General features: G+C 36.9%; 1 protein-coding gene across 13 annotated transcripts in view; it reads right to left on the bottom strand.

Annotated features, from left to right (window-relative positions):
- The window catches only part of LOC141447722 (uncharacterized), a 610,137-nt gene that overhangs the window by 321,029 nt on the left and 274,625 nt on the right, over positions 1-14,483 (bottom strand). The gene's annotated exons all lie outside the window — the stretch shown is intronic.

A 14,483-nucleotide genomic window follows, 5' to 3' on the forward strand; every position in this document is an offset into this window, starting at 1 on the left:
TATTAATTTTAATATTTAAATAATAATGAAAAAATATGTAGAAATTGCATGTCAAAGATTTGACGCCCAGGAACGTCTAGGAGGACGTTTGGAATTATTCAAGGAGACAGACGACAGCCCAAAGAATACTGACGTGCAGGTAAGGTGTTCTAGATTTTAGTGGGCTGAGATTATGTCAGCCAGAAAAAAAGGAATATTTAAGTCATTATGAATGGCTTCGTTGGGTACATAGCAGGGAGCAAAATTACAGTAAGAGAAAGATTCATAAGAGTAAATCTCCCACCTGAGGTTTTCCCATTATGAAATGTAACTTTTTCTTTTTCACTGCTAGACTACTCCCTTTTTTCTCATTAAAAATTTTATTACGTTTAAATGAAAAAAGAAAAAACAGAAGAGAAAAGTTTTTTAAACAAATAAATAATGCTATTATTATCATCATCATCAACATTTTCATGACGCACAAACATGGTGGGAAAAAAAAGGAATCCAGGACAAAGTTTTCCCTTTAAAATAGAATTAATAATACCAAATAAAAGAAGAAACTAAAAGATGGATAAACATCTTCCCTTCCTCAAAATAACGGAAATGACATCACTCTTGGGATAAAATTCAAGTTGGAACTCCCATTTTAAAGCTCGCTTTAAAATTTTAAATATATATATATATATATATATATATATGTATACCCAATCCTCTGAAATGTACAGTCTCTGCATGTTTTCAGACAAGTAACCCAATTAGATAGAAAGCTGTAACCAGTAGATGAAGAGAGGACGTTAAGAACTCCTCCCGCAGAAGAGAAAGATGGGCGGAACTAGAAGATTGTAGAAGCGAATAAAAGGCTCAGAGAAAGGACACATTGCGAACATACAGACACACACAATGTGTATATAACTAGCTAGCAGGATGTGTGTGCTTGGCCAGCATCCAAACTGGTCCAGATGCATTTACAAATTACCGCTATCACTTTGATAGTTAACATCACTTTGTGTGTCCATGTGTGGTTGGCTCGCTTGTAAGCATGTAGAATATATATACACTAAATTTATACCATAGTCTACCATCATAAATGCAATATATATATGTTTATGTAAAAAATTTATTGTTATTTTTTGTACATTTTATCTGTGGTAGCCACAGAATGTATCTCGCGCATACTAAAGTCTCATCTAGAAAAAAAACCAGGGTCTGAAAACACTCCCAGCACAGGATTATCCTAGTATTTTTGTGTTCGTGCAAAAGATAACCAAGTTCTGGCAAACAGTTCTGACCCAGAAAATAATAATAACTACATGAACTCCAGCTCTGGGAGAAATGGAACTCTACATTATAACTACTGCAATTAGTAGGCGAAGATAAGGTCTCTTTTAGGCTTTAATTTTTTTGTAGTTTAGAGAAATGGTATTCTTGCTAGACTGAGGTAACCTAAGGGCCGATATTTAACACAACTTTCTCTTATTTATGCAAGTAAATTTCTCTTGAAAATTACAATTAGTACTGAAAAGTAGGGCATCTGAATATTATACAGTTATTTGTTTAAGCATATAATTTTTTTTTTTTTTTTAAATCTTTTATTGTAATTTACCACTGCAACGGTTGTTGCAACAAGCAAATATGGTAAAAGAAAAAAGAAATAACAGGAAATCATGAGTGGAGAAGGGACCCAGTGGTGTCACTCCAGTAACGGGCTTTGCTCTCACGGTAAGAGTAGATCACGAGGCCATCTTCTCTTCAATCACCTTAGAGGATTACCTGGTAATGTGGAGGAATTTAGGTGTTCTATGAGAGGGTTAGGACGAGCTGCTGTAGAGGAATGAAATTTAAAGAAACGAGTGTTAGCAAGATCTGTAATGAAAGGAATTTTGAGGTCATTATGGATAGTGAGGTTAGATACATAGAACGGAGCGTTAAGAAGTTTTCGAAGTATTTTTGACTGTAATGCCTGGAGGCGTAGTGAGTTGGAACGCTTAGTCGATCCCCATACTTCGATGCCGTATGACCAAATGGTCGCAGTAACATTAGATATGAGAGTCTTTTGTTATGTAGGTTAAGTTTCGAACGTTTGTCAAGTAGTCTGGCGAGAAGTTTGTAGCGTTGATTAGTTTCTTGTCTTTTCGAGTCCCGTATGGGGATTCCATGTCAACCGTTTGTCTTGGTGCAGTCCAAGGTAGCGTACTTTGTCTACAGTTGGTATAGGAGTTTGGTTCAAGATGATGGTAGGTAGGATTTTCCGTCTTGAGGGTAAATACTATAAACTTAGACTTCGTAACGTTGGTTTTGATTCTCCATTTGAAAAGCCAGTCCTGTAAGTGGTTGATGTGTGTTTGTAGAGTTCGTGTAGCGATAAGAGGATAAGAGGCATATAATTTAAAATAATAATTAACACTGAATATAAACATTTTTGCCAACCCGAGGAATAACATTTTACGAGGTGTGACTATTAAATAACGAGACTGATGCTGCTACAGAAGAACTATGCATGCGCCAAATCCTAACGACCTAACAGCTGTGCAGCGTAAAGCCTTCTCTTTCCATTGTAGCGTCTCTCACGTGATTGTACAGAAATCTGTCTGACCGGAACCGTCGTTTGTGTAAAGAGGTGTTAGTTTCGTTTTGCCGAAAACATGATACTACTACACTAAATTTCACATCAACTTGGTGAAAACCGCTACTGAAACTTATCTTTTATTAAAAGAAGTATATGACGATAAACTTTTATCACGTGCGCAAGTTTTTGAGTGATTCAAGCGTTTCCAAGCTGGCCGAGAAGACATCGGAGATGATGAGCGCCCAGGTCGCCCTTTCACGTCCAAAACGGATGAAAATATCGATTATAATTAATCAACATTTCTACCGGTGAGGTGCTTGCTGAACTCCATGAAAGAGTAAGGAAAAACCGACCCTGATTTGTGGAAGAAATGGAAAAAAGCTAAGAAAACGGCTAAGTCCGGTGAAAAACTTGAAACCGAAAAAAAGAAAAAAAAAAGAAAGATAAAATAATATTTCCAGATCAATATTTTTCTTTCTGCCAAAACTATTTTACACTGATTATGGGGGAGCGGTGGTGGAAGGAAGGAGAGAAATGTTGGCAAGAATTTGCATCACGAACTCTGCAAGAAACAGGTAAACAGGAGCAGCCACAACAAAACACACTAATCTAATGCAGCATCCCGCACTGCGCACTCTCTCTCTGAGCTTTTGTATCATCAAGAGTTGATGATGTCTTTTATTATAATGATGTGAAAGCCGCCAACTAAAGATCTAGGCCACAGAGCTGCCGACTTGGTATTCACTTTGTAAGTTCGTTACTGATGAAGGTTGTTCAAATCAAAAGGAAGAGAAACATACAATGCTCCACACACGGACGCACGACATGTGTGCTGCTGCGCGTAAGTACGGCTTGGGAGAGGGGGTGACGGTGGAGAGGTATAGATCCTGTAAGTTAGTAAAACGGGACGGAGATCCCTAATTCACAATGAGTTAATTGTCAATTAAGGAACTCCTTCTGCTACAGTACAACTGGGCAATAGTGTCCCCGATTCTATTATATACAAAGGATAGATTTTGGTCTAGGTTAAAGGATATAAATCGGTCCCTCAGAAGTTGTGCGTACTTACGCGCACCCAGAACACACGGTACCAATTTCAGAGCTGACGCCATGAACGTGTACAACAACCTGAAGAAAACAAATGTCACGACATTTTCTCATCGCAGAAGTTTCATTTTCTTGAAACTGTATTAAAAAGCACAAAATACTGAAACTCAAAACATGTTCACTAAAATCATTCTGTTTTAAAGAACATTCAGGTTAAAACTCCCCTCAACAACCCTTAAAAATCAATATGCCCCAAGAAACACCTTCATATTGTAAGGCGTCACGATAGTAGAGCGGTTATGGGCTAGACCCGCAAAGCTAAGATGAATTCGGTACTAGTCTAGGCCTTAGGATTTTCTTTAATAGTTAATATGAGAAATTTACAGTAAAGTATGTTAGGCGGTTATAGTCTAGACCCGCAAAGCTGAGATATATTGCGGTATTAGTCTAGTCCTTGGATTTTATTTAATAGTTAATATGAGAAATTTATATTAAATTAAGTTAGGCGGTTATAGGCTAGACCCGCAAAGCTAAGATGTATTCCGGTACTAGTCTAGCCCTCGGATTTTATTTAATGTTTAATATGAGAAATTTGTAGTAAATATGTTAGGCGGTTATAGGCTAGACCCGCAAAGCTAAGATGTATTGCGGTACTAGTCTAGCTCTCGGATTTTATTTAATGTTTAATATGAGAAATTTGTAGTAAATATGTTAGGCGGTTATAGTCTAGACCCGCAAAGCTGAGATATATTGCGGTATTAGTCTAGTCCTTGGATTTTATTTAATAGTTAATATGAGAAATTTATATTAAATTAAGTTAGGCGGTTATAGGCTAGACCCGCAAAGCTAAGATGTATTGCGGTACTAGTCTAGCCCTCGGATTTTATTTAATGTTTAATATGAGAAATTTGTAGTAAATATGTTAGGCGGTTATAGGCTAGACCCGCAAAGCTAAGATGTATTGCGGTACTAGTCTAGCTCTCGGATTTTATTTAATGTTTAATATGAGAAATTTGTAGTAAATATGTTAGGCGGTTATAGGCTAGACCCGCCAAGCTAAAATGTATTGCGGTACTAGTCTAGCCCTTGGATTTTATTTAATGGTTAATATGAGAAATCTGCAGCAAAGTAGGTTTGCTAGTCGCCTCCGTCCACGACATCTAATTTGGTAGTTGGATGTAAAGCCTGCCTGAACAAATAGGCAGTACTTTACTTTACAACTTCTTATTGTAGAATGAAACTACTAACTACTAAGCACAGTTTCGATTTTGATACGGTGGATACATACAATCAAACAAATACCAATTCGTAAAAGCCACTTTTCTTCTGACTCAGGGGACCTACGATCGTATATTTCCGGTAAAAATCGGAAATCTGCACGATTACAATAGCTTCTTTTATTATGGCGTAGGAAGAGGAAGTACATGAGTCCTACGTGCCAGTTCTGTGCACTAATTACTCAGTTAATCCCTTCCCTATTTTAATAAAACAGCATAAAGGAGTAATTATTACTAGATATTTAGTAATTAAAAGCCAAAGTAAAGCACATGACGCTCTGAGCTTTACACGTAAGTATATACATATATGTGAATAAAATAATGAAGTCTTTTGAAGATGTGTACATAGTTACCTTTACTAAAATCATGAACAAGGATCTCTTTGTGTATGTAAGTCTCTGGTTGCTTCGTGCTTAACTTTAACTTTAAAGTGGACTTAATAAGCACTTCAAAAGAGTCACGCTAGTATAAAGACGTATTTATTAAGCGTTACAGGTACTTAGTGGTTTGTGTAAGTTTACAAGACTTCAAATACAATATAAAGTATTCAAGAGGAATGCAAAAGTTCTAAGGTATCATGTGTAATTAAAGATCGAATCAAAGTATAAGTTGCAAAATTAATTATTAGGGTTAATTAGAAAGATTCGTTCGAACTGGCGGTGCAGCTGATTTCCTCTACCTCGGTTCCTTTCTTTCCTTTTTGGAGGGAGAGGGTAAAAGAAAAACCTTTTTATAACAGCGTATCATTTACTACCTTCATTATTATCTAAATTCATGTATGTATATATTGTAGAATATAAGGCGAACTTTAGTCTTTAGGAGGGCAAGGCCAACAGAAAAAGCGAGTCGAACTGCCTAAGGGTCTCCAGAGAAAACCCTATCAGTCTTCGGTGTCAGTAACCGACAACAGCTTCCTAAAGTTTCCATAACATGGCTGTCGTTCTACCACGAAGCTCATCACTCAAAATCTATTGTGGTAAATTTATTCTGAATATTCATAGTAATTAAAGAAACAAAAGATGTAAAGTAAAGCCTATTTTTTCGGGCAGGCTTTACGTCCAACTACCAAATTAGGTGTCGTGGACGGTGGCGACTAACAAACATACTTTACTATAAATTTCTCATATTAACTATTAAATAAAATCCAAGGGGTTAGACTAGTACCGCAATACATCTTAGCTTTGCGGGTCTAGCCTTCAACCGCCTAACATATTTTACTATAAATTCCTCATATTAAACATTAAATAAAATCCAAGGGGTTAGACTAGTACCGCAATACATCTTAGCTTTGCGGGTCTAGCCTTCAACCGCCTAACATATTTTACTATAAATTCCTCATATTAAACATTAAATAAAATCCAAGGGCTAGACTAGTACTGCAATACATCTTAGCTTTGCGGGTCTAGCCTACAACCGCCTAACATACTTTACTATAAATTTCTCATATTAAACATTAAATAAAATCCAAGGGCTAGACTAGTACCGCAATACATCTTAGCTTTGCGGGTCTAGCCTACAACCGCCTAACATACTTTACTATAAATTTCTCATATTAACTATTAAATAAAATCCAAGGGCTAGACTAGTACCGCAATACATCTTAGCTTTGCGGGTCTAGCCTACAACCGCCTAACATACTTTACTATAAATTTCTCATATTAACTATTAAATAAAATCCAAGGGGTTAGACTAGTACCGCAATACATCTTAGCTTTGCGGGTCTAGCCTTCAACCGCCTAACATATTTTACTATAAATTCCTCATATTAAACATTAAATAAAATCCAAGGGGTTAGTCTAGTACCGCAATACATCTTAGCTTTGCGGGTCTAGCCTATAACCGACTAGCAAACATACTTTACTATAAATTTCTCATATTAACTATTAAATAAAATCCAAGGGCTAGACTAGTACCGCAATACATCTTAGCTTTGCGGGTTTAGCCTATAATTACTCACATTAACCATTAAATAAAATACAAGGGCTAGACTAGTACCTCAATACATCTTAGCTTTACGGGTCTTGCCTATAACCGCTCGGCTATCGTGGCCCCTTGTATCCATAGAATAATCAGTTGGTGTAGTGGGAAGGTTAAAATCAACGATACAATCCAGCCTACGGACCTACATTTAATGTAAAATTGAAAACTTATTAAATTAATCATACCCAGCCCAATGATTAAACGTGGTATTAATCATTGATTGAATTTTGAAATTATTATTTAGTATAATTAATAAGCGATAGCAGAAAACAATATTTCCCCTTTTGAGGATTTAATTTTTGGGTTATTTTTTGGACATGGAACCAGAAAACTCGTCGCTCAAAAAGCCGGCCGACTAAATACTGTACAATCTACACCAAAAAAGAAGATAAATTAAGAAAAGTGTCCCTCCTTTTTGGCAGCCAATCTTGTGGCATGGTGTTGCTGGCATGGGTCGCCGCGAGTCCCCTTTATGCCAAACTCACTCTCTCTAAAAACTTCCCATGTATATGTGGTTTTTGTATTGGCCATATTCCAATGTTAGGCCTCATTTGTTCCAAATGTAAACAAATATGTCAACTCAAGTTTACTTGCTTTTAATATAAATTTGTTGTGATTAGAATTACTTTTTATTAAAAAAATAAAATTAAATTTCGAATTCCCCCCCTCCCCAAAATAAAAAATAAAAAAAAAGTTAACAAATCTTCTTTTGAAATACTGAAATGACGTTTTACAGGGATGCCAACTCCTATCCATTCCTACAAAAATGTCGTAGAAAAAGAGAAAAGTTAAGGAAGGGATTAGCTTATTGGTTTGTGTGTTGGAGATCCTGGAAAATATTTGTAGCCTAAAATTTGTCGTGACCCCAATAATTTCCTTCTTAATAAAAGTAAGTAAAACATTTGTTGTCTAGACTGTTTTTTTTTTTTTTTTTTGTCTATCACAGCAATTTACGGTGGGAAAATTTTTGTTGAAACTATTTTTTGGGACACCCAGGAGTTAGAAGAGGTTGCTGCAGAATATGGAAGGGATTCTGCAAAAGATGGGCGACAGGCAGTGGCCAGAGCTGGACTGTCTCTGATCAAGGAGGCCAAGGGCCTGCAATGGACTGTAGCGCCGAAGGAAGAAGAAGAAGATTTTGGGTGGTAAAAAGGGCTTAAAAAGATTACAAAACTTATTAAGTAAGCTTAGCAAGTTCCGTTTATACGATTTCTGCTTTTTTACAAATTAGAAATGTACTTGAATATTAATTCTGAATAATATTTCGCCACTCATTAACTTAAATACAATAGTGGGGGGAGCTTAATGTAGATCTTCCCCCAGACCTGCCTTAAAAAGGTATTTTCCAGGGGAAGTAAAAGTTACAGATCCACATGTGGGCGGTTGAGCGGAACGCAGTTTCCAGAAAATTGTTACAACCTCTTTTGGGAAAATGAAAGAAGAAAACTTGGGAAATATCATTTACATGTCAAAAGATATTTTCATAATGTATAATTTACTATGGGGAGAAAAACTTCCAGTAGTATGGTGGAAAAAACCCCCTCCTGGAATTCCTTGGCAAGAAGAACATGTCAGTTTTATTGGGCGACGTCCCGCCAACACCCTCCCTTCGACCCGTACAGTATATTGAGTAGGTACCCTCCTCAGAGCTGGCTACAAAGTAACGTACAGTTGTTAGTGGGGTCTGTAACTGTCGGTCTGTCAGTACATGTGCAAGTGGATCATACGAAGTATTAGACGGCTACATTTCCGCCTTCTAGTCCCGGCTCAAGTGAAGATATTGTAGCTATGAAGTGCTGCGAGATTTTCTACTGATATTTCCCCTTTTTTTTCTTCCCTATCCTGGGAAATGTTAGTGTCTATTTCCGCTTTCAACACCATTTTTTTTTTTGTAACATGAAAACCATAATATATATTTTTACTCGTATTGTCATCGCAAATATCTTTTCATATTCGTTACATTATACGAACCATATTTACCACCTCATTTCCATTTATGTCAATCACTAGGTGCCATATTTGCCATAAATAGTAAAAAAAAAAAGAAAATCGCATTTTTTTCGTTTTTTTTTATAAAACTAATGCCAAAGGCAAATTTTCCTTAAACCATGGCTTAATTCATGAATACAGGATATGCCTTGTACGTCATCATGTATTTCTTGGCTAAGAGAATCCTTTTAATTTCGGACGAAATTATAGTAAACAAAATCTCCCTCTACCGGTGCCAGACCTCAGATTCAGACCTCAGCACCACCAGGTAATGAAAGAACTCGTCACTAGGGAAGAAGGAGCAATGGGGAGCTGGGGGATAAAGTTCTCCCCGCAGGCAACTCACCCTTTCCCATCAAGCTTCCCACAAATCTTCTGTAATTAGTCAAGATATAAGAAGGTTCAAATTTGATTGGTTTAGAAGCCAACATCAAACTGGACATAAAGCTTATAGAAAGCTTATTCAAGCTTCCAACCGCAAGCGCTGCTGAAGAGTTTTGTTCAGAGTACGAGATATCTGGAACAAGCATCCTGTCCATTCGAGTGCTATTCCCGCTGTTCTGCAGGGACTCTAAAACTCTCCCTAAAGAGAATAAACTCCTCCTGTACAAGGTAGTGGTTAGAGCCATGTTACTTTATGCTTGTCCCTCCTGGAGTTTGGGCATGTCGATCCAATATCGACTCGCTGCAGATCCTGCAAAATAAATTCCTCAGACTGGTCACAACTTCCCCCCCGTTACAGACCGTATTATAGACTTCTTACACTCTAACACCAACATGGACTACGTAGAACACTACATCAAGTACCTCGCTGCTGGTTTCTTCAGTAAGTGTGAATCCAAGTCACAACCACCTTTGCAGTCTAATTGGGGACTATAGTTTGGACACGGTGCACAGGCACACAGAAGAGTTAAGGACTCCCTGAAGTGAAACTTTCCTTAGAGGCTGAGGGTTTTTCATCGTTTTTCCCCCTTCATTATTTACTTTTATACTTTTGTAACAATTTATGTAATTAGCTGGAGGTTATAGTATTTATACTGGCACTCCTATGTACATATGTATATACTTTCAATTATTAAATAAATTTGTATCTATCTCGTATCTATCTATCTAAGCTTCCTAATTAGTGGCCTAAACCCTACACACACAAGTAGGACTACTGCATTTATTTAAAATATTTCCAGGTAACATGGTCTATACAGGTGGTTCAAGGAGAGAGGCGAAGTAAGGCTCCTCCCTAAAGTCACGTTTTGGATATTGTACGGTTGTAATACCATAATACTTTATTACGAAATAAAACCTTGCGTCTTGCGTTGGTAGTTGTGAAAATGATTTAATTATAAATTTCAGTCAAATCGTATTAATCAGTTTGATTTAAAATCAGAGATGTAGGGAGATTGGAAAAAATGTGGGGAAATGTCTAAGAGACAAGTTCTCCCCATAGGACGGAAAGCACAGAAGAGGAAATGTCCACCCCCGCCGCAGGAGCTGAGAAGTACTCCCCTAAAAGGGTTAGAAAGTAGCTTTATTGGATTACTAATGGAGAAGCTGTTCGATATAACAGGATAAGCTGGAGGAATCACCTATAGCTTTCCTTCAGGAGATGGTTTTGTTCATTCTACCACCAACAGCTGAATTTACAGCTCCCAGAGCTGGAAGACTTACTAACAAACATTCGCACTCACACAGAGGTAACTGAATGACTGAATTTTGTGGTATCGAGTCTCATAGTTCTTTTTTAAGGATTTCGATTTTTTTTAATTTCATTATTGTAATCATTGTAATTCTAGACATGGCGGAGCTAATTCAAGGCTATTAGAAAAAAAAAGAGTAAAGTAATGCCTATTTGTTCAGGCAGGCTTTACATCCAACTACCAAATTAGGTGTCGTGGACTGAGGCGACTAGCAAACACACTTTACTATAAATTTCTCATATTAACCATTAAATAAAATTCAAGGGCTAGACTAGTAATATACATCTTAGCTTTGCGGGTCTAGCCTATAACCACCTAACATACTTTACTATAAATTTCTCACATTAACCATTAAATAAAACCTAAGAGCTATACTAGTACCACAATACATCTTAGCTTTGCGGATCTAGCCTATAACCGCCTTAACATACTTTACTATAAATTTCTCATATTAACCATTAAATAAAATCCAAGGGCTAGACTAGTACCGCAATACACCTTAGCTTTGCGGGTCTTGCCTATAACCGCCTAACATACTTTACTATAAATTTCTCATATTAACATTAAATAAAATCTAAGAGCTATACTAGTACCGCAATACATCTTAGCTTTGCGGGTCTAATCTATAACCGCTCGTCTACCGTGGCGCCTTCAAGGCTATTTTATAAGAAGCTTGAAGATGGGCCCAGTTTTTAAAATTTTTTGTATTACAAAGCTGACTAGGTGCTAAACAAGGACTTCGATAAGCCCTTCTGCAGAGAGCTTTGGCCCGCTTAGTATCAGGCAATGGTCTGGACGGTACTCCAGAGGAAGTCATAGGAAGTTTGGAGATGGTTCTAGCGCCGTTGTGGTCATAGACCACAAGTTGGCAAATGTTTTTACTATTTTTGCGCACCAGAGTGCTCTCTGTTGGCGGCGGCAATGCTAATTGCCACCCTCCACCTCTCTCTTCCTCTAATGTTTTTCCTATGTTTGTAAAACAAGAACCAAATGGCCGTTGTTAACAAGCCGGGCATTCCACAGTTATTCCACAATGGGGGCGTGTCTTTTTTCTGTACTTGGTTTTTTTTTTATCCCTCCTTTTCTATGTCAGGAAAAGCAGAGAGGAAAAAAACAAAGAAAAATCGTCCTACAAAGGGCCAAACTAATTCAATATATCTTCACAACATTGTTCCTACAGAGTCCACTCCCCAATTAACAAATTCCAATTAAGTAAAACAAATTTACCATTTTTTTCTCTCTGTAAGTTACATTCTCAAAATATTTTTAATTTTGTTCCCTAATTATATTTGGTAAGTGGCAGTATTCCGATTGATTTTTCACCAGAAATTTCGTTTTAAGGTTCCCCGAGTCCGGATAAAAGATTGGTCCTGTAGGAGTGTCCCTTATCTTTATCGTTTTGTGGAGTGTCAGCATAATTCAAAAGCGAACAACTAATAAGAGGGAATTTTGTATTATTAGATATTTAGTAAATATATTTCCAAATATTAGCTTTTAGATGAAAGCAGAACATTTATTCGGAGCATTTCCTTGTAAAATTCCAATAAGGGCCGTTTTGAGTGAGTGCTGGAGAGGGAGAATTCCCCCTCTAAAGGTCATTTCAGTATAATCTAACGCTTCAACTTCTGTACAAATATTATTATTCAGTACTTAAATGATATTCCATAAATCACACTGGCTAAAAGGGTTGTTACAATATCAATTTTTCATAAACTGGATCGATATAGGGGAGAAGTCCTCCCGACAAAACAATCTCCACTGGGACTACAACTGGGTTATTGATATACTCGCAGGCTATCTCAGCCTAACAAGCATTCATACTCACATACATACACAAACACAGAGTTAGTCTTCAGCTAAGGAATATCATTAATCATTGGCCGAGCCGTTTGTCTGCTTATCCAGTTTATGCTAGGCCGTGCTTACAACCATGAAATGCTGCTTTCCTAGTAAGCTTAAACGGATTGACTGTCATTCCAAAAACAGTTTTCAAGTAATTTTCGCCTAATTTCATGAATTGTAATGCGCCCCACCAATGAAAAACAATACTATTCCGGAATACAGTGTTATTATATTTTTTTTTTTTGTCGTTAGACAGACGATGGGATAAACACTATGCCAGCAACTTAATCAAATGCGATAAGCACATTGATGAAGGGTGAAAGAAAGCAGCTATCAAATCTATGGGGTTTAGATTAGGGACATTGCAGGGATATCTAGGATTTCAAAGTTGTTAAAACCAAGAATACTGCCAGGTCTAAACTTCACTTCCAAGGCAGTGCCTTGAGGTGAATTTGGATCCTAGTAGGGAACTTCCCTCTTTCTGTGCTCAGAATTACTGTAATCGATTTTTCCTCGGAAAATTTTCCAAAATAAACTAGGTGATATCTAAAAAGTAAAGTAAAGTAATGCCTATTTATTTCAGGCACGCTTTACATCCAACTACCAATTAGGTGTCGTGGATGGAGGTGACTAGCAATCATACTTTACTATAAATTTCTCTTATTAACCATTAAATAAAATCCAAGGGCTAGACTAGTACCGCAATACATCTTAGCTTTGCGGGTCTAGCCTATAACCGCCTAACATACTTTACTGTAAATTTCTCATATTAACCATTAAATAGAATCCAAGGGCTAGACTAGTACCGCAATACATCTTAGCTTTGCAGGTCTAGCCTATAACCACCTAACATACTTTACTGTAAATTTCTCATATTAACCATTAAATAAAATCCAAGGGCTAGACTAGTACCGCAATACATCTTAGCTTTGCGGGTCTAGCCTATAACCGCCTAACATACTTTACTGTAAATTTCTCATATTAACCATTAAATAGAATCCAAGGGCTAGACTAGTACCGCAATACATCTTAGCTTTGCGGGTCTAGCCTATAACCACCTAACATACTTTACTGTAAATTTCTCATATTAACCATTAAATAAAATCCAAGGGCTAGACTAGTACCGCAATACATCTTAGCTTTGCGGGTCTAGCCTATAACCGCCTAACATACTTTACTGTAAATTTCTCATATTAACCATTAAATAGAATCCAAGGGCTAGACTAGTACCGCAATACATCTTAGCTTTGCAGGTCTAGCCTATAACCACCTAACATACTTTACTGTAAATTTCTCATATTAACCATTAAATAAAATCCAAGGGCTAGACTAGTACCGCAATACATCTTAGCTTTGCGGGTCTAGCCTATAACCGCCTAACATACTTTACTGTAAATTTCTCATATTAACCATTAAATAGAATCCAAGGGCTAGACTAGTACCTCAATACATCTTAACTTTGCGGGTCTTGCGTAAAACCGCTCGGCTATCGTGGCGCCTCGACTGATATCTAAACGTGAGTCATACATTTACCAATTTAGAGAAAATTGAACGAGGCGTTTACGAAAAAAAAAACGCAAAAAGGTGAGAAAGGTTTATGCATAGATTGGCCTAAAATGTATCCAATTAAAAAGCAAATCAGGATTTTACCGGAACTATACAGGTGTGTAATTTAAACCATTTAGCAAGGAAAAATATATTATACCAACATAGAAAATATAAATGGGAAATATTTAAACAACAAAAAAGGCTAATCAAAATGGAAAACTGGAAGAAAAACTGGGAGAAAATTCGTTTAAAACGGCCGGAAGTGAGAGACCCTGAGGACTTGTTTATTCTGTTTGGCCCAAAGAGGTGCTGTAATCCTGTTTTCTATTTCTTTTCTTGTTTACTATTATTACTGTATTAGGGAACATTTTGTCCTGCTTTCACACTATCCTGTGGGTCGAAATACTTCCTTTTCCACACTTTTGCTCATCCTCTAATAGTACTCGTTTTTCTTTCTGCACTTTTCTCTTCTGGAGATTTCTTTTTAAACTAATTCGCTCGAGATTTTTTTATATTTTCATTATCTTCTTTTTTGGCTGCGATTTATGATGGGGCTGC

This window comes from Rhodnius prolixus, unplaced genomic scaffold, assembly GCF_049639745.1.
Source record: "Rhodnius prolixus isolate KJV_2025 unplaced genomic scaffold, Rpr scaffold_13, whole genome shotgun sequence".
NCBI lineage: Eukaryota > Metazoa > Arthropoda > Insecta > Hemiptera > Reduviidae > Rhodnius > Rhodnius prolixus.